Consider the following 21,217-nt stretch of genomic DNA (forward strand, 5'->3'; position numbering starts at 1 on the left):
ATTCGCCAGCAAAGGTTGGTCGATTGGTAGAATCTCCGCTACTAATGGCTCACGCAAGTTGATCAAGTCTGAGCGCGGTTGGTAGTTGAGAGGGGACACGTGGGCACGTCGGGATATGAAGACCCGTCTTCATTCGTCAGCAGACAACAGAAGAGCCATGAATTAAATGGCTTTGATAAACTCTGATCTGTTTATTAAATTTATGGCAATACAGCTTTTAATACGTAAGATGAGAGAGAACATTATTAAGCAGTTATCTCGGAACTGCACACCTTCCTCTTGATCGTGACATCACAAACAAGCTACCTCGTTAACAGGACCGAATAGTTCCAGAAATACGATGTTTGGGATCTTGATTAAAATGAGGAAAACACGTATACAGAAATACAGAACCGAAATTCTCCAAAAAAAAAAAAAAAAGAAATTTATTTATATCATAACAATGAGTATTTGCTGTTGTTATCTACGAGTTTGATGAGGCCACCATGGTTATGCCTGTACAGTGTATGTGTGTTTCTTCAGCCAATTTGTCAGTTTTGAACGGTGGGAGGAGAGAGAGACCAGAGACATCAAAAAGAAATGTTGATCAACTCCCTATCTGATCGTCACTGTGATTCCAATCTAATGATCACATTTATTATATTTATTTAATCTATTTACGAGTTTCAGGTATCTTGTGTGATACCTGAAAGGTGTCTAGCAAGTTAAAAGGAAAGATCTACAAAACGGTAGTAAGACCAACACTGATGTATAGCAGTGACGCCTGGCAGATGACCAAGAGACAGGAGAATGAACGTAGGTGAAATGAGGATGTTCATGATTGCAAGCTGTTGGACAAGATCAAAGCGTAATACCTGGGAAGATTTGGAAATCAATGCTGAGGTGGTCTGGTCATGTCATGCGGCGAGACAAAAGCTATGATGTTAGAACGAGAGTGCTGGAGATGAAGGCACCAGGCAAAAGGGGGGGGGGGCTAAACAACGATTGCTGGAGAGCTTGAGAGGGGATCTCCAAGACCTCGGATTGGAGGAGAATATGGCCTTAGACAGAAGAAAATGGAAGAGACTGATGCGCTACACCGACCCCACTTGAGTGGGAATGAAGAAGAAGTAAATCCAATTGATTCCAATCTAATGATCATCTTTCTACCTCTTTACTCCAATCTAACGATCATATTTGAACCTCTACTCGTCTTCTGATGTTTCCATTTAATGAGTTAAGATATGAGTTTGCTTGATCTATACTGTCTACTACAACGTTTCTAAAACTGTGAAGCAGAAGTGAATTTAAAGAAGAATGAGATGTAGTATGCAAGAAAAAATCTTCCCTCTAATTTCCTTGATTTTGATGTTTTAGGTTACAATTATTTTATCTCTCATTTTATCCTTTTCGTATTAGGTTCAATGGCGCCTGTCAATGCTAAGTAACATCGCTTATTAGAAACGTGATTACTGTTTATGATGAGCGGTTAATAATATCTGCCTTGTCTACAAACTGCATGTGTTTTTCTGATCGGTATGCAGTATAAAAACTCTAGTTTTTGAGAGGAAACACTCTACCACCTCCATATGAGACTGGCTAACTCACTTTCAGTTGAAAAGCCTTGATTCAGATTTTTCGCGACCTAAGGATTCGAATCGAGGTCATTCCAAACAATGGGTATTGTCAATACCAACTGAGCTATGGAGGCGCGATCATTTTATTTCATAAATAATAAATGATTAGCCTGTGTAGCTCAGTGGATGTGGCGTTTGCACACCACGGCGCTTGGCCGCACGAAGGAAGACTTGGTTTCGAGTCTAGTCGGCGACTAGAGGAAATTTTTCTAAGCCTTTTTTCGACCGGTTCCCGAGTTAGTCGATCTCTGGCACGTGCAAGCGGGTTTTTCCTTCCGGAAAACTCGGGTTTTTCGTCCTGTAAACTCAAGAAAATCGACCGTAGAACCCACATTATTTCAGACATTAAATATATTGTGTTAGGGTTAGGGACCACGAGATGGCGGCACATTTGAGCCGTCTCTCTTCACTGAGTACCGCTTAATTAGTGATAACCTTGGGCCATCTATCTCTGATTGGTACCAGTGGAGATTGAACTGCCCACTCAGTCTCCAAAAGTTAGATAAGGCTAAATGGCCTCGCCTACTCCCGTATACGGGAATAAAAAAAAAGGCGTTAGCTGATTTTTTTTTTTTTTAACAATAAATGATCACCATAGCGGAATACATACTAAGATAGATCGTAATCACCTGAAATTCTCAATAATGGACAAAAAATATAGCACCTATGAGGAAATCGGAGTAAGCTACTCTCAACTTCTCTAAACCTAAAATATGTCGCACTCCAGAACTCTTTTTTTCCCAAATTATTAAAAAAAAAAAAAAAAAAAAAAAAAAAAAAAAAAAAACACCTGTTAGGAATATTCCTCATAATCTGAAACATTTTTTTTTTTGTTTTGTTTTTGGTAAACTTTGAAGCCAAAAAGCTGATGAAATTCACTGAAAGAATATTTATTATGTTGGAAACGTTTAACTCTTCCTAGTGGCATGGTGTTTTAGTGAATAAAAAGTTATTAAAATAGCATGCCACTAGGAAGAGTTAAATGTTTTATGCGTGATTCGAAAAAAATAGGGAATACTTTTTTATCTTTCTTGGTAAACTTTTAAGGATCAACGTCATATGCACAGAGACAACTGTACATCCAAACACAGATCCCCCCTCCCCCCACACTATTTGGAAAGTTTTTTTTGGGGAAGGACACAATCTCTATAAACTAGAGAAATTATTAGCTTATCCAGATAAGCTTTCGCAGACAACATTTATCTTTATAGAGAATTCGAATCCAGAGGCCTCTGTTGATGAGCAGTGATTTCACCGACTGCTCTGTTGATGTAAGCAAGTCTGCGCCATTGTATTTTTCACAATGGATTATTGCGCCTGGTAATAATCCATTGGATTTATTTGGATTCTGCACAACAAATCAAATCAAATATAAATAAAAAATAAAAGTAAGAAAGACTGATGATATCTTAACATCGATAAAAAACAGCGATGTTAAGAACGAGAAATAAACTCCCATTAGTCTACATAAATATTGAAATGATGCATGGTTTCAAGGACACCACATATAATGTATTGGATTAAATCAATTCAAAACACACAAACCGTTACTCTCACACGTCATTTAATTTTAAATGGTTCCGTACAGCAACGTAACATTGCAGTTAAGATTTATTTTAATTCAAAATGCAAAGTTATCTTACACATTCGAAAGTGAGCACTATATAAATAGTATAGAACGCTGTGAAAACCAGAATAAATATTCATTTTTGTCAGTTCGAATAATGGCTGGAAAAAAAAAAATGCATACATACTGATGAAATTCTATTCGTTTCTATTAAATGTTCATTGCACGAAATTGTCGAGTTTGTTATTTTTACCCCTTGTCAAACAAATGCAATATTATAATATTCTCATTTAGCAAATGCGAATTTCAAAGAGAAACGGATGTACTAAACAGCGCCCCGATCACAGTGGTACTAAACGAATAACTTCCGCTCTCCTTCTCGACATAGTATCCTCTATTCGTAATCAGATTAGCACCATTTGTGTCGCGTGTGGATAGGCTACGTTGGGTTTATACAGGTTAGTTGTAACCGGAAGAACTGCACTTCTAATTCCTTACTTGTTTTCATTCACGATTTTTAGGCATCGGCAGTAAGCCAAGTTTATCACTACTATGGTTACTTCAGTTTACAATGAGAAAGAGCATATGACACCACATAAAAAATTACAAAAATGCAAAACTTGAAAAACCCGTTTATCAAACAACAGTTGTTGCTTTTTTTTCCCCGTGTCACAATGCACTCACAGCCTGCATGTTCACTTATATAACACTGCACTACATTGAAGTTAAATCACTACATCGATTCTTTCGTACCCCTGTCCCTCCTCCCAGAACAGCTGCATAAATCAATCAGTGTTGAAGTGTTTCCAGGACTAGTGGAGACCGACACTGCGTCACTAAATATACGAATGTAGCAATAATGAAGATAAAACTCCAGACATAATGCAGTGCAAGCTAATTCCCAGGTGCCATACTGCAACAGCCGTACTCTACATTACATTACACTACACTACACTACACTGCACTGCACTTGCTCAAAGAGCTTCACCAGATGCAACGTGCTAACGCTTAGGCTAGCACCGTCGGACTGAGCAGCCATAGTACGCTGGTCAGTGCACAGATGCAGCGATTCACTCGTCTCGTGGCCGGTGAGTTGCTGTATAAAAGGCAGTACACAAGTAAGGAAATATGAAGAAGATCTACACTTACTTGTGTAATGCCGACGTCAGCTGTGTAAGAAGTTTCTCCTTTTTCCTTAAGATACCGCTTACGTGTACATCCGAGTCATGTCGTCTTGCCTGGCCAGTTGACACCCAACAGCAAATACTTCCAGCCAGCAGAGGAACCAATCACAACATCTCTCTCATGTTAATGTTTCTGGGCTTCGGGAAGAGGGTAAAACGCATGCCTCGAGTCCTCACCTGTAATAGAGTATGAAGAGAAAATATAGGTGACACTGAGATGTAAAAAAAGAACGCGAATAACAGATAAATCTAAACATTTAAAAACTTTGCAGCTAATAAGCGTTAAGAATGTTAACAAAGTAAAATACTTATGGCATCGCCATCTTTTTTTTATTTTATTTTATTTTATAAATATGCATTTAAATATGTTCTTAAAACATGACAGTTCAAAGTTAATTCTTGCGACAATTTACAGACGTTTAGATTATATTGCAATATAACAACAAATGATAGATATATACCGAGATCCATTCCAAAGAATCATTCTGCTAATATCTTTCCACTGATTAGAAAGTCACAATCTCTCGTAAATTTATTATTGGTGCATTTAAATCATCTGAACTTATTACGGAAGCGAAGCAACGTATAACCCGCTGCATTAGTGAGTACTCATTTATTTTTAGTGCGGCCTCGTATGATACAAAAGCTTAAGAAGCTAAAGTACACTAAGAAAGTTAACGCTATCTCGACACTTTCGAAGCAAAGTATTGTGGTTATCGCAGCGCGCGGGGGGGGGGGGGAAATACACTCCTAAATAAATACATATCGCGGATGTTTAGATAGTATGGATTTACTGATATGTGAATTAAGATCTTGTGACAAGCAAAGTTAAAAAAATTTACGATAAAAAGCATTGCATGGCATAACTGACTAAAACTATTTCGAATGGCAGCTACCATTATAGAAATTAATCGTTTGAATATTTTTCATGAAGTCAATATCATTATGTGAGAGGGTAGAGTGAAATTATCATATTGCGTTGCAAAATTTCAAGTAGACGGTTCGGAGTTTTTTTTTTTTTTTTTTAAATAGCTAACTGGTTGATCATAATTTACTTTTCTTTGTGTCAGTTCAGTTGACAGTTCGCAATATCGTTCTACACTGGTCCAAAAATAATCATGGGAAACAAAACACACACACAAAAAAATTAGTCCTTAAAAGTCTAACCAGTAAAAAGCTTGGAAGATGAAATTAAATATAATAAAGGATGAAGAACGAAGGATGTCAAAAATACCTATAAGCTATTAAAGCATATAAAAGCTGAAATAAAAGAAATGCAAATATAAGCTATGCAATCGATTTTAAAAGGATAAAAGTCACAATCACCCAAAAAGCATAGTTTTTCTCTGTCTGTTCCGAGACATCTTCCAGTATTGTCCATCGATTCCTACCAAATTTGAAATACAGTTGTTTATAGTGTTGTTCTAGGTTGACTCTCGATTTCTGCATAGCTGGTCCAAAATAGAAGGCGGTGTTCCAAAGGAAGGAAACGAAAGTAAAATTTATGCGTCAGACTCCGAAAGAAGTTGTGTGGTTCAACTGATTTCGGCAATTTATTCGACTGTAACCGATGAAGTAGGCAAAACTATTTGATTTTTTTTTAAAGTGATATCTCATAAAAAAACATCTCACATGTAAAAAGTGTCAAGTACTGAGAAAGCAAAAGGTTGAAGTAATATTGCTAGCCTAAGTGGCCGATTAGATAGTGTATCAACTAGAAACGATAGTCTGTAGGTTTAATTTAAAGTGACATGGAAGTTAGTGAATGACATTAGATACTAGACGAATTTCATCGTCCGTTATGAGATTATCAGGGGCGAATTCTCCATGCTTGCTATGCAAGCTCATTAATTGAGAAAGAAGTAATACTTATTTGTTAATAAATTCATGCATTTATAAGCATTCCATTTAGGCTTTTATTTTTGTAGACAGAAGACGTCTTAAGCTTGCACGGCAATAATTGAGCTATGCTTGTGTATCGAAGGGCAATGCTTGCTCGTCTAGTCAAAGCTACCTTGGCTTGCTCGGTTGTAGGAGCTTCCAGGTCCTCGTTGCAGCACTGTGATTTCATGCGCGCGCATAGCCATTTCCGCTCCCTTCACGTCGTCTTAAACACAAGGCCATACGCAGTCAAAGTAGTTCTAGCCGGTGAGCTTCAGCCAGCCTTTACAAGTGTGCGTGTTGCTTGGGAAAATTAAGTTACAACCAACTTTTTATGATGATGTTATTGACCAGTTCATAAAAAAGAACCGTAGAGTAGAATGTATATTCAAGTAGCTAAATTGAAAAAGATAGAATATCATTTATAAAATAAATGTTGTGTTTGTATGATTAAATGTACATAATTTTCTAAATATATAGTTTTAAATGGTCAGTAGTTCATTATTCCGCTAATTAGACTTCAATCACACCTCTCACTCCATGAATGATAACAAGAGCAAGCGTGAATTTCAAGACCAGCATTCGCCACTGGAGATTATCGTGCTGACTGTAAGCCTGACGTAGCGAAGTTCTATGTTTAGTTCTCTAGAACAATTTTTCCGAATTATTCAATCCAATTCAATTCAATGTATAGTTAAGAATTTAACTATACTATACTATACTGTAGATATTCAACCTTTCGTGCTGAAAAAAATGACATTCTTCTTCTTCTTCTTCTGCAGTTTGTCTCACTTAAGTAGGGTCGCTGTTTTTAGTGAATCTCCTCCATATCCTCCTGTCTTCGGCTGTAACCACATCCAGGTTCTTTATCCTCAAGTCCTCCTCCACGAACTTCCTCCAGCTTTTCTTTGGCCGCCCGCGCTTCCTCCTCCTCTGCACATCCATCTTCATGACCTTTCTTCCCACATACTCTTCCTCCCTCCTCATCACATGACCAAACTATCTCAACCTTGCCTCCTGTATCTTCGCGCCTAAGTTCGTAACTTTCACTGTTCCCCTTATATAGTCATATCTCAGCCGATCCTTTCTGGTCACACCGCACATACACCTAAGCATTCTCATCTCTGCTACTTCCATCCTGCTGATGTTATTTTTCCTTAGGGTCACAGTTTCCATAACATACGTCACAGCTGGTCTCACTACTGTCCTGTAGATTTTGCCTTTTAGATCGATCGGCACCTTCTTATCGCATAGCACTCCAGCCATCTCTCTCCAGTTCCTCTATCCACCTTGTATCCTGCATCCCACTTCCTTCTCAGCCTCTCCATCCTCTTTCACTGCTGAATCTAAATATCTAAAGTCCCTAATCTTCCTGATGACATTTCCTTCCAACTCCAGATCTGTCTCCTGTCCGCCGCCCACTGTGCAACACATATACTCTGTCTTACTTCTGCTCAGTCTCATACCTCTCTCTTCCAGTACTTTCTTCCATCTTTCCAGTTTAGCTATAACAGCACCAACAACAAACAACACTAAAAATTATATCAGTAAAGGTGCTATCAACATCCTGCTTCCTGGGTATACTTTGGCTAACGTTTTTTTACACGAGATGCTTTTTATGAGATTTTTAGATCTCTGTATAGGTAACAATTATACTAAGGCTACAGTAAATATACAAAATGATACAGAAGACATAATCATAATGAAAGACCTAAAACTGAATTTAGGAAAAATAAAAAAGTAAAGAACAAAAGGAAAAGATAGAGGGGAATTCCAAATTGTAAAAATTTCCTGGAAAACATTTTTTCAGCGATTATTAAAGTTTATTTAAATAATACGCACGCGCGCGCACACACACACACACCGATAATGGAAAACAAGCGTCGAAATTTTAATATTCAAAAGAGGAATTAGTTTAATTAATATATAGCAGAAGATTAAATGATATGCCAAAATAATGGCAAAATGAATTTAGAAAAAAAAAGACGCGCTATTATAGATAATGTACTTTGTTTCAATATCATTCACTTTGTTTATAGGCTAAAAAAGTATTTGATAAAGTAAAAAGACATAACCTTTGATATACTAGAGAACATAAATATACCTAATAGTTTATTAAAATAAATTTTGAGCATATATATATATATATATATATATATATATATATATATATATATATATATATATATATAATGAAAATCAAATCAAACTGATAAAAAAAGTTGGAAAACAAAATAATACAATCCAAGTCGTAAATACAAAGTGAACTTCTGTCAACACCATTCTTTCTCTCTCTCTCTCTCTCTCTCTCTCTCTCACACACACACACACACACACACACACACACACACACACACACACACACACACACACACACACACACACACACACACACACACACACACACACACACACACACACACACACACACACACACACAGTTCATTATAGTATAAAAGGATTTACATCTCTATTTTTAATCATAATTCTTTCTGAATTAATGCAAATAGAAATAAGTGTTGATTGAAAAGTACATTTTAAAAGAGAGAAATAATTTAACAAGTTACTCTTAACATGTCATACCCCATCAACCTATGAATGAGTATACTGCTTTTCAGCATGGGGGAATTCGCGGTCTTTTGTGAACCCTTATTTTGTATACTAGGCTCAAAATAAACACAGACTGAAGCCTGATTTTAGTAACTTTCGATATTCTGCAATATGAAACGCATAAAATAATATTATTAATAATTTATTTAGTAAGTGAATATATCATATATCACGTTCCTCAGAAAAATGAACATGTTTAAAGTTCATTTTTTTTAAATTCAACAAATTAAATTTTAGATTTTATGTTTTTAATAAACTTTAATTTAATACAAATTGTTAAATGTCAAAGGAATAGAGTATTTTCCGATCACTGCCATAGATATGCATAAAATGCAATCATATTTTTTATCCTTTTTTTAACATTACGCATATAATTTTCATTGTCTACAATAATCTAAGACCGGATGGGACTCTCTGGAGGGAATTTCGGGAATTATCTGGAATGACTTCAAAGTTTTCCAATGAAATAATGAAATCCTCCCCCCATCTCTGCATTATATTATTTGAAAAGAGATTTACGACTTTAGTGACTGTTTCAACCTGGACAAGAAGAATAATGCTTTTCACTTACAACAAAAAATCTCGAGAGCACTTGAAGTTAGTAGTTCTTAATATTGAAACCTACATGGGAATACAATCTTTATTCAGTTTTTATTGAGTTTGTCTACGTTTTATTCGATAAAATATACAGTTAACACAAAGCTGCAATTCTTGTTCTGATCTAATGTTTTAGTTCATCAAACTGAAAAGTTTTTTATGGCCAAAAGAATGCGTAAAGAAGAATACAAATGAAACCTGAATTTACAATCAAGTAACTTTTCTTATTTCAAATTATAAAGATCAACAATAGTTGAAAACTGTTCCGAAACAGACCGTACATGTTTATTATTATTATTATTATTATAACTTAATAGTGTTAAACCCGGAGTTTGGAATAATGGTTAGATAAGTCTAAATTCATGTTTACTATTCACAGTCACTACAGAGGCGACGAAATATTATTTTCAGAATGAATTCCAGAAAAGTCCTAATATTTGAGATGTGTTATAGGAAGGAGTCCAAAACAAAGGCAGTGCAACAATATCTTTAGTCCAACTGAGTGGCTGTTGCTTGGTGAATGGATTAGAGCTCGAAGGATGCAAATTGCGAGTGAGAAGATGAGTGCCAAATTTAGCTACGGAGTTTGTGACTGCAAAGTAGCAATGCTTGAGGAGTTACATACTGAATGTATCGTATTTTCAGTGTAGAATATATATAGAAAGTTTTTTTTCTACCCTGGGTGTAATATACGTTAAAGATAACAAGAAATTTTATACTTGGTTTTAATTTTTTTTCCAAGTAAGCAAAACAAGCTACTTTGCATTATGGGATAGTATGTATCCCATAATGCAAAGCACATCCCCTTTCAGTCGTGTGTAATGCAATGCATAATTCGAAGGGCCACTGCCCAGACCGGATTCTCTGTTTAAGTGCGGGGTTACCTCTCCAAAAACTCGTGAGATCCCTCGGATCACCCAACAATGAGCTACCTGCAGGATCAAAAACTCAGCGTTGTTCCCCTCAGTAACAGGCTCACCCCCTGTCACTGAGAAGAACTCTCAGCGTTGGCTCTATCCCGTGGCAGGCTCACTCCACCACCGAGCAGAGCCGCTCATATTTCATCGGGGTAACAGCAACAGACTGCCTGCCTCAGTTAACTTCATGGGCTACAGCATTGCCATTCATTGCTCCCCCCCCCCCCAGGACCTGGGTGACAGCAACAGCCGAGGCTCAGTTGAAACTTCATGGGCTACAGCATTGCCATTCATCACCCAAGCTTCCAACCGGTTTCGATCTTTATTGAAGTCTCGTCAGTGGGAGCCAGACCCGGGAGAGATACCAAGGTTGAAGTAATGCTGAAGTCATATACATCTCATATTCAAGTAGATAAAAGGTGCTTGACCTTTATAATAAAAATCTCAGAATGAGAGAAAGATGTAGAAAGTTTTTTTGCCTTGGGTGTAATATAAGTTAAAGATATCAAAAAATTTTATACTTGGTTTTAATCCTTTTTCCCAAGTAAGCAAAAACAAAGTTTTGCGCGCTTGTATATACTGAGCTACTTGTATATAGAGGCTAGTGACTTCATATCACTCAGATATGAATATATTTCGCGCGCAAAACTTTGTTTTTGCTTACTTGGGAAAAGGATTAAAACCAAGTATAAAATTTCTTGGTATCTTTAAAGTATATTACACCAAGGTAAAAAAACTTTCTACATCTTTCTCTCATCCTGAGATTTTTATTAAGAAGGTCAAGCACCTTTTGTCTACTTGTATATGAGATATATATGAATTCTGCATTACTTCTGCATTACTTCAATCGTTGGATATCTTTATCCAATCGTTGGATAAGAAGCTAGCGCTCGACCTCCTCAAGAAACTGTTGAAGAAATTTGAGGTAGAGTGGCCAGGGTTTCTAAACCTATATTCAGCGACAGACAACTCCACAGAAGGGGACAACTCAACATCAGGGGAAGAAGGGAAGATGAACCTGATAATCTCTGCTCCCACTCCAAAACATGATACAGAAACCCATGCACGGAAAAAACGTAAAACAGCGGAGACTCAGATAAACGAGGGGATGGAAGAAGATGCCCCCAACACTGACCTCCCCACGCCTAACAACGAAAAAGTTCCCCCAATTGTTCTACGGGAAAAAGAACGTTGGACGGCCCTTAGGCCTATTATACAAAACCAGCAAATTGCCTATTCTTGGGCAAAAAACGTAGCCGACGGAGTTAAAATCCAGCCTACCACAGTAAGCGACTACAGACTCCTCACAAAAACCATGGATGAGTCAAATATTAAATATCATACTTACTCACTGAAGTCGGAGAAAAACCTAAAAGTTGTACTCAGGGGAGTAACAGAAAACATCTGCACAGATGAAATTACTGAAGACCTCTGCCTCCACGAACTCCCACCTGTCAAAGTTAGCAGAATCAACAACCTGCTCAAAACCCAGGACCTCACCAGCCAAATGCGCGAACTGCGGGGGCCCCCACCTGGCAAACTACAGAGGCTGCAGTCACTACCCTAAGAATAAAACAGACAACAAAAGGAAACAGATCTCTGAACCCTGCCCACAGGCACCTGAGATGACTGCTCCCCCAGTTGCCTGACATGCAACAAAAGACAACAAAATACCAGCTCTCACAAGTGGAAAATACCAACAGTCTGGAAAGCCACCGTCGAAGCAGGACATATGCCGAAATAGCCCGCTCATCCAAATATATCCAGCAGGACCAAATTCTTCCAAACATGACAACAGTCATCACAGCCTCATTGGCAAACATGCTTCAAGACTTCAGTAAGTCAAACCCTTCACCAAACTCCACAAAAAGATTTCTAAAAGAAACTCAAACCATATTATCAATGCTTGTTAATGAATAAAACTAGATTAATGCCAGACACACTACAGATCGCCGCTCTTGGAGCGCCAATGGCCTAAAAAACAAGACTCTGGAACTTCAAGTATTCTCTCACAGATACAACCCTGACGTCATCCTAATTAATGAAACTCATCTAAGACCTGCAGACAATCCAAAACTGAGAGGCTACACACTATACAGAAACGACCGACTGGACTACAGAGGTGGTGGTACAGCCATATTTATCAGGAACTGCATCAGGCACAATGGAATACTCACTCCCCCAACCTCCAACCTAGAACTCACCGGTGTCGAAGTCCACACAAATTCAACTGGAAGACTTAAAATCTACGCCGCCTACAACTCCCCTGCTATTTTCTGACTTGGATGCTGTACTAGGCACAAATGAATCCATCATTGTCACTGGGGACTTAAACTCCAAACATCCCTCCTGAAACAGCAGAACCACAAATAAAAATGGCCGTATCCTCTTCAGCTACACAGGATTAAACAACGCTGTCGTAACAGGACCCATGAACCAACCCACCACAGCCCAACTGGCACAGCCGACATCCTAGACATCACCATTCTACACAACATCAAATATCAGCACAACATTCAAGCACTGAACGAATTATCATCAGACCACAACCCAATCCTAATTCACTTAGGGAACAAAGATCAGTCACCTCCCCCTCAAACCTCCATCATCTGGGAGAAACTCAAGAGTGTGCTACCAGAACACATTGGTCCGGTTCCCCATATAAAAGCCAAGGAAGAAATAGACACGGCAATAAAGAACCTCACCAATCAAATCAATAAAGCCATAACAGCAGCCACAGTATCCACGATTACCCACAAACAAAATGGTCTCCCGGAAGAAATCATGGACTTAATAAGGGAAAAAAACAGACAAAGAAAAATATATCACAACACTCGTGCTCCCCAGGACAAAACAGCCCTCAACAGATTAAACAAATCTGTCCGAGAAGCTCTTCAGAACCACAGGAACCAACAATGGGACAACAAGCTCACCTCCATCTCCACAGCAGATCATTCTATATGGAAATTCCTAAACAACCTCAGGATCAAGCGCAAATCCCTCCCCCCTCTGCAAGCAGAACAGCACCTTGCATACACAGATACTGACAAAGCCGAAGCCATAGCAAGAAACCTAGAGAAATAATGCAGTCCTGCATATGATAACCTAAACATCAGCCACGTATACAAGATCCATCGTAAAGTCAGGTTCACAGTAAATCGTCCCGATGTCAATCCAAGTCCTATAATGCCTACCTCACCTACCGAAATAATCGGCATCATCAACCATCTCAAGATCAAAAAAGCCCCAGGTCCGGATGGCATCACTAACCAAGTCATCAAGGCACTACCACGCAAAGCCATAGCACATCTGGCAAATATCATAAACTCAATCCTCAAATGGCAGCACTTCCCCCAGTCATGGAAAATAGCTGACATCATCCCAATTCACAAACCAGGCAAAGACCCACACCTACCTGAAAATTACCGTCCCATCAGCCTGCTATCCAATTTAGGGAAAATAGCTGAGAAAATCATCCTCATCAGACTCCAAGATCATGTCAACCAATTAAATATCATTCCAGAAGAACAATTCGGCTTCTGTCAAAATCACAGCACCACCCATCAAATCCATAGACTGGTAGAATACATCACCGCAGGATTCAATTGGAATCAACACACTGGAGCTGTCTTCCTAGACATCTCAAAGGCCTTCGATAAGATCTAGCACCAAGGCCTCCTCTACAAACTTATCATCGCTAACCTTCCACTAAACATGATACACCTGATCAAATCATACCTCTCCAACAGGAGGATGCAAGTCAAAATCAATGAAACAGTCTCAACCCAACGGAAAATCCTCGCTGGAGTTCCTCAAGGATCACTGCTAGCCCCGATCCTGTTCAACATCTATATGGCAGACATCCCTCAAAATCCTCTCACATCCACCATCGCCCTTTATGCTGATGACACGGCTATTCTAGCCAGATCTCGTCAACCACTTCTCGTCACCAAAAAACTACAAGACACCATCCTGAATCTATAAAAATGGTTTAAAGACTGGCGACTACAATTAAACCCCCAGAAAAGTACAACGATACTCTTCACAAGAAGATGAGCATCCCCCAAAGGAGACATCACCCTGTTCAACTCTAAAATTCCCTGGAAAACTGAAGCAAAATACCTAGGAATACTTCTCGATAAGTGATTATGCTTCAACAGCCACATCAAGAGCATATGCACCAAAGCTTCAAAAGTTATCGCCCAGCTATACCCCTTGATCAACAGACACAGCAAACTAAGCTCAACAAATAAAATACTACTGTACAAGACAGTGATCCGTCCCACAGTCATATACGCCTCCCCAGCCTGGAGCCATACCTCCAAGACAAACATCCTCAAGCTACAAAGACTACAGAACAAATGCCTGCGAATGATTCTGGACGCCCCGTGGTTCATCAGGAACGCCCAGATCCACCGGGACATAAATATCCCCTACATCTCTCCACTACTACGCTCCCTAGCAGAAAAATTCTTTATGAAGACATCTATCCATCCAAACCAACTGATACAACAAGCCGGAAACTATGACGGTAATGACTACTGGAAACATAAAAGACCGAAAGCCATCCTAACACCCAACGACGAATAACCACTTCTGCCCACTCAGGGCAAGCTAAAATAGCTCACAAATCTCTCCCATCACTGCTCCCGAAACAGACAACAGGGAATATGAAAAGCGTCAAGCTTCACCCTCTGCGCCATATATGTCCTGCGTCCTGCATTACTTCAAATAAGCAAAACAAAGTTTTGCTTACTTGACGTAATGCAAAACTTTGGAAAACTAATAGAAAAAGGATTAAAACCAAGTATAAAATTTTTTGGTATCTTTAACATATATACAGTATATATATATATATATATATATATATATATATATATTTGGCAGTATGTCACGAACTATAACGTATGCGAATAACACTCAAGCTGGTGGGCTCTCTGGACATTAACACATTCACTCCAAAGTATAAATAGTAGGAGTTCATTCAGAAGCATCTTGCAACTGACAGGCACAAATTTCAAAGTAATTGTAGGACATTAATTTCAATATTTACAGCTAAAAGTTGCTGATTTACTAGAAACTCTTATTTAATATGGAAAATACGCAATTGTCGTATTCTCAATAACTGAAAGGAATATTTGATTATCAGAAGTAATAAATTAAAAACTGAATAAAAAGAATAGTTTTATTTTTGTACATTAATCTTTCCAATATTTTGAATACGCTGCTTTAGGAGAAGAGATGCTGAAAATAAATAAAAATGCATTTGCAGAAATGTTCTATTACTAAAATGATGAGATAATCCAACTAAATATTAGAAATAAACGTTATCAGAGAATGATAACTTATAACATTACTGAAAAGTCAACCTTATGGAAAACAGCTTAATTATTTATATTATGTTTGACAATGCGAGACTTCGTACAACTAGAGGAAGCCTGGAAAGAATTTAAGAACTGTAGTGGGAACTCGCATCAACATCCACCTTACACAGTCCCGACCCCCCAAGCGACTTTCACCTATTTGTCTCACTGAAATAGAACCTTGGTGGCAAACATTTTGATGATGATTTTTCTTTTACCTGAGGCTCATATATTGTTCTATTTTTTTTAATAATCATTCGTAGCCTACGTTTCTGAAAACTTTTTTTTTTTTTTTAAATAAACCTATGATACATTAGTACCGTAGGTGGACTGAGGATTTTTTTCCCTGTGCTTTTCTCCACTCTCTATATCGACCCATATTATCAAAGAAAAGAATAACTCATCAACTCTCACATTAAAACAGAAGATCCTATCTTTCTTTATGAGCTCAGCCAAGTAGTTGGTCATGATTAAGTAAGTTACAAACCAGTTAATCTTAGTAAAGAAATTGAAGAATTTTAAGTTTCTACTGTCTATATAGATGATTAATTCCGGTAAATAAATCTGCTTGAAGTGTTCAAGATAAATTAACTAAACTGAATAAAATTGCAACAAATTTGCCACTAAAGTCAACAGCAACTAAAGTACCAAAACTATTTACAGTTTTGGTACTTTAGTTGCTGTTGACTTTAAAATAGGAAAAACAGAAAACAAGACTGAAAATAGGAAAAACAGAAAACATACAAATACATTTTAACTGCTTAGGCAGATGTTTAAACCAATTTCAACAATATGGATCGGAATGCTGTGTTAGAAATACAACGGTAGATGAAACATAAAATAATAAAGTGGCATGGCGATTTCAACAAATAGAGATAAACAACTATCAAAGGAAGTTTGAACAAAGACTTCAGAAAGTGAAGATTACTTTAGACCACAAAAAATTAGGGGCTCATCAATTTGGAGACGTAACCAATAACATTTGACTAATTTGAAAGAAAACTAATAATGAAATCATGTGTTGGACCATGTGCTTTCTGTACGCTTCCTTAAGGATACATTACAGAAAATTATGACGCAATAAGCAACAGAACTAGGCAAAGAAAACATACCACAAAACTTGGAATCCACTAAAAAATTTCACCAACATATTAAAGTTGCAAGACACTGAGATTTTGCACATTAAAGCTGATGAATCTAAGATTTTTGCTTCAGACAATTTTTTAATTGGTTGTGGCTTACACTTATATATAAGTATTTACTATTTTGCTTTTTCTTGTTCTTGCAGAATCTTGGTACTAAACTTCTGAGACCGTGCAAAAACACCTAGTGAGCTACTGGTTTTTATTAAACACGCATGTCAAGACAACTTGTGGGTTATACTAACAAACAGCTGCGCATTGATTTGATCAATAGTGAACATTAGCTATCACCATAGCTCAGTCGGTATAGAAGCCCTTAGTTCGTAAAGTCCTGGGTTCGATTCCCGTCCGTGATGTGAGGAACCTTTATCTGGTCTCTTTCGACTAAAGGTGAGTTAGCCGGTCTCATACGGCGGTAAAGGGTTTTTTACCCGGAAACTTGAGTGTTTCGCTCTTTCCCTAGAACAGCAAACCGGTCGGTAAACACGCACGGATCTACAGTCATAAATACATACTTAATTCCTCACTAGGAGGGCTCAACCAGTTCTAAGGGACGGTAAAGGAACGGGGGGGGGGGGGAACCCCATACGAATAAATAAATAAAATTGCAAGAACGGAAAAAAAAAAACTAGAAAGAGAACAATGATTAAAAAGGAGTCTCAAATTGTTCGTATTTGTCAATCTGTAGGTCTTAAAAATACTTATTTTTTATATATTTTTTAAGGAGTCACACTTCTTAAAAATTGTGACTTCTTAAAAAAAGTGATTTGGAGGAAAATTGTAAATAGGAAGTTAGTAATGATATAATTTTCTCATATAGTACTATCATATCCTGTACACCCCTTGAGGGTACATGGCAGGCATTTGATGATGATGATGATGATGAAGTCACACATTTAAGAGAAATCTGATTTCTCGTTTTCGTAGTGTCATGCTTTGAATTGGAACACTGACATATGTGTAAAGAAATAAAGCAGAAGCAGTTCTATGAAATATTTTCATATACTTTTCTTTTTGTCGTATCATGATGACTGTCACTTCACTTAACTCAAATAAACTTCTTAAAAAAATATTTTGAGAGTATTTTTTTTTTAACTTTTAGTATGCCTTTGCGGCTGACACATATATTCAAGGACAAATCCTATGCATCACAACTATGAAATCCATGTTATGACCGTGCTACCTACAGGTACTTCACGCATTCTTGTGTAATTTTAGATGCCGAAAGAACGACAGACACACGCTAGCGATTTTGCTTTAGATGTAAAAGACACTACCCGCTGCAACCTTGGACCTTAGCTGACGGTAATTTTCCTTAGTGTGCGTGAGATGGAGTGAAACTTCTAGTTTCTGATATTATGGAAACATTCTGGCATCGTTCCCAAATCCCCTGCTACACTAGTTAGCACGCGAATATCTCAGTGTAACTTGGCTTTCAGTTCGTTCCTAGTCAAGTTACGATTCATCGACTATCCTTAATAAGGAATATAAAATTCCAGAGTTCAGCTACAAGTGGAGATACGCGCACTCTGCCGAAGAGATTTATCCCAAATGACTATAAACTTCGAGACAAGTGGATACAGTTAACAACACGAAAACATTAAATATCTACTTCAGTCAAATTTAGTACAGAAGATTTGTAATCCAGCAATTAAGTCCAAACCTCATTTTCGATCTAACTAATTAGTGGATGCGTATGTAAGTTAAATGCTTGGCTAAATGTACTCTAATTTTAAATTTCATTTGATGGGTGCGCAGTTATTTAACTTCACTACATGACTGGAGTAAAACTCTAGGTGCATAATCACATTAAAATTGAATTAATTAAGTAAAAACTCAACACTTGTTGATAACGGATTCTCAGATTCGTTATGAAACACAACACACAAATTAAGTACACGGAATCAGCATTTTAAATTATGTATACAAGGAATTATTAATGAAAATGAGCAACCAAGAAAGCATAAAATATCACAGAATTGATGACTTGAACAACAACACGGAGTTATTCGGGTATCAACAATTAATGCCGAAACATCTCATACTGAAAAGTAAACCACTTAGTTTCCAAGTAGAAATGAGTTTCATGATGGATAAAATACTTGAGAAAAAACATGTATAACCAAGAGAAAATGTTAACCTATCACAAGAGCGACAACAAAACATAAACCCCGCTCATAATTTCTCAAGATCCTATAAAGACTAAATACCTGTCGGGAATGAGGTCAGATGGGAAACGGAAATTAAAACCTCACGTTTTTGAAATATTCATATATCTGCTAGTTGATGAGGCAATAAATGCGATTCAAGAGTGAAACTCGAACAAAAATGATAAAAACAGAGCACGTCGAGCTACGTGAGTTAATCTAGAACATTAATGCAGTGAACAGAGTGAAATTATGAGGTACTTGAGTTCACGAATATTAGCCAGGGTAATGAAAATAAATGACGCTGCTATTACACGCACAAATTTTAACTCATTTTCAGATCTCGAAAACTTTGCACATGAGAATTATTTCCTTATGCAACTTAACTTCTAACAGTGAAATATGAAATGGTACTTCACAGAAACATATCGTAAATTTCGAAACTGTTTCATTAACGGTATTTCATAAAGACGATAAAACATATCTCCAATGAAATGAATGATGTCACAAATTATAAATTTCTAGTTGTAGAAAGTTTTTTTCACTTACTTTACAAGATAAATTTTACAAGACAAGGAATTAGATTCTTTGTTTAAACCCTTTATCCAAGCGTGAGCAAACAAAAGTTTGCGAGTGAAGTATCTTCACGACTAGGCTACTCGTATATGGAAGCAGATAACTTCACACTAAAGTTCTCCTAATATCTCGTAATGCAAAGCACACTTCTTTTCGGACGCGTATAGTGTTCTATATTATGTCTGGGTAGTGGCCCTTCTCAAAAGCAGTCAACTATATTGTCTATTTCACTCGTACAATCGGAAATTAATTTATCAATCATATCAGATCTGTTATGCATTTCTAAGACTATTTAGCAACATGATAACATCCATTTGGCATGTGGATATCAGGAAGCTGGCAGTATTAATTGTTTATCGAGAAGAAAGTTGTCAGCTCATATTGAAACAGTATTTGAGCAAGGTTGTGAGTGCTTTTAAAAATAGTTTTTCAAAAGTTTTACAGCATAGGTAAATTAAAACGTAACAATCTGATCAACCAGAAAATAATTTTCTTTGAATGAAATATAACATCATTTATTTAAATTAAGGGGATATTAAATCCCACATTGTTTAAAAACCGAATAAGAAACTCAAAGATTGAAATCAGAGAGTTTCATGCCGAAACTCTCTGATATACCTTTTGGTATCTATTTGGTCTAGCTACTCACTGATGAAGCCTCAAAAAAGGCTGAAACTGGTCTAGGTAGTGACCTCCCGCCATAATGTAATAACAGCATACATTTCCTAGGAAATGTGTTTTTACATTATGGACCTTTGCAACGAGTTGCCCGAGTTTGTACTACGTACTAGGACTACTTGCATTAGCTCACGCTAGTAATCGCCGATACTTTTATAGTTTACTATATTCGGCATGAAACTCTCTGATTCCAATCTTTGAGTTTCTTATTCGGTTTTAAAACAATGTGGGATTTAATATCCCCTTAATTTAAATAATGTTTATACCGCCGAAATGGTTTTTTTTTTTTTTTTTTTTTTTAACACACACAATATGTGTGTACGCGGGGTGCGTGCGAGAGAGAAGTGAAATACGAAATGCCTCTAATGCACTTATAATGTTGAAGAGAGTAAGTAAATATGTCGAGTTTATTTGCAATCTGACACGGACTTTTGTATAGGAAATTTAATTCTTCCCCCCCCCCCTCTTACAAAACACAGTTATCACGAAACTGCTATCAAGTGAAAAGTCGACTTCATATAATGAAACAGAATACAAATACATGTCACAGTGAGACACGTAAGACTATAAAGTTATCAAATGTTTCAGAATAAAGAAGTTTTTTCTAGAAACATTATTATTATTATTTTTATATAGCATTTGCCGAAATATACAGTATTACTGTGATGCGTGTGGAAGGGGAGAGGACAAATATTATTTATCTTCGCAGCTTCTTGATAAACAATTTACTCTCCGTGTATTTGGTATCCCCTCCCCAGAAGCAGAGAAGGCTTTCCTGTCTTCAGGCATTGCTAGCGACAGTGATTCGCAAATCTGATATAGCTGAGATCCGTTCATTGTCCCACATGTTATGGTTTAACTTTGTAGTTCAGTACTTCTGAAATCTTTATTTTATTTTAACCTTAGCTTCGGCCCGCGTAGCAAGAAACTAACTACATT

General features: G+C 37.2%; 1 protein-coding gene across 4 annotated transcripts in view; it reads right to left on the bottom strand.

Annotated features, from left to right (window-relative positions):
• LOC150102632 (uncharacterized) overlaps positions 1-21,217 on the bottom strand; it is a 351,586-nt gene that overhangs the window by 178,394 nt on the left and 151,975 nt on the right. For 3 of the 4 annotated variants that reach the window (XM_090399113.1, XM_090399111.1, XM_090399112.1), the window contains one exon: positions 4,333-4,544. The exons of the other annotated variant lie outside the window; for it this stretch is intronic. The gene's annotated coding sequence lies outside the window, so the exon portion shown is untranslated. The remainder of the gene's footprint in view (positions 1-4,332; positions 4,545-21,217) is intronic. 4 annotated transcript variants of the gene reach the window in all.

Source organism: Typopeltis vanoorti, chromosome 10 (assembly GCF_054136105.1).
Source record: "Typopeltis vanoorti isolate ZY-2024b chromosome 10, IOZ_Tvanoo_1.0, whole genome shotgun sequence".
In the NCBI taxonomy this organism is placed as follows: Eukaryota; Metazoa; Arthropoda; class Arachnida; order Uropygi; family Thelyphonidae; genus Typopeltis; species Typopeltis vanoorti.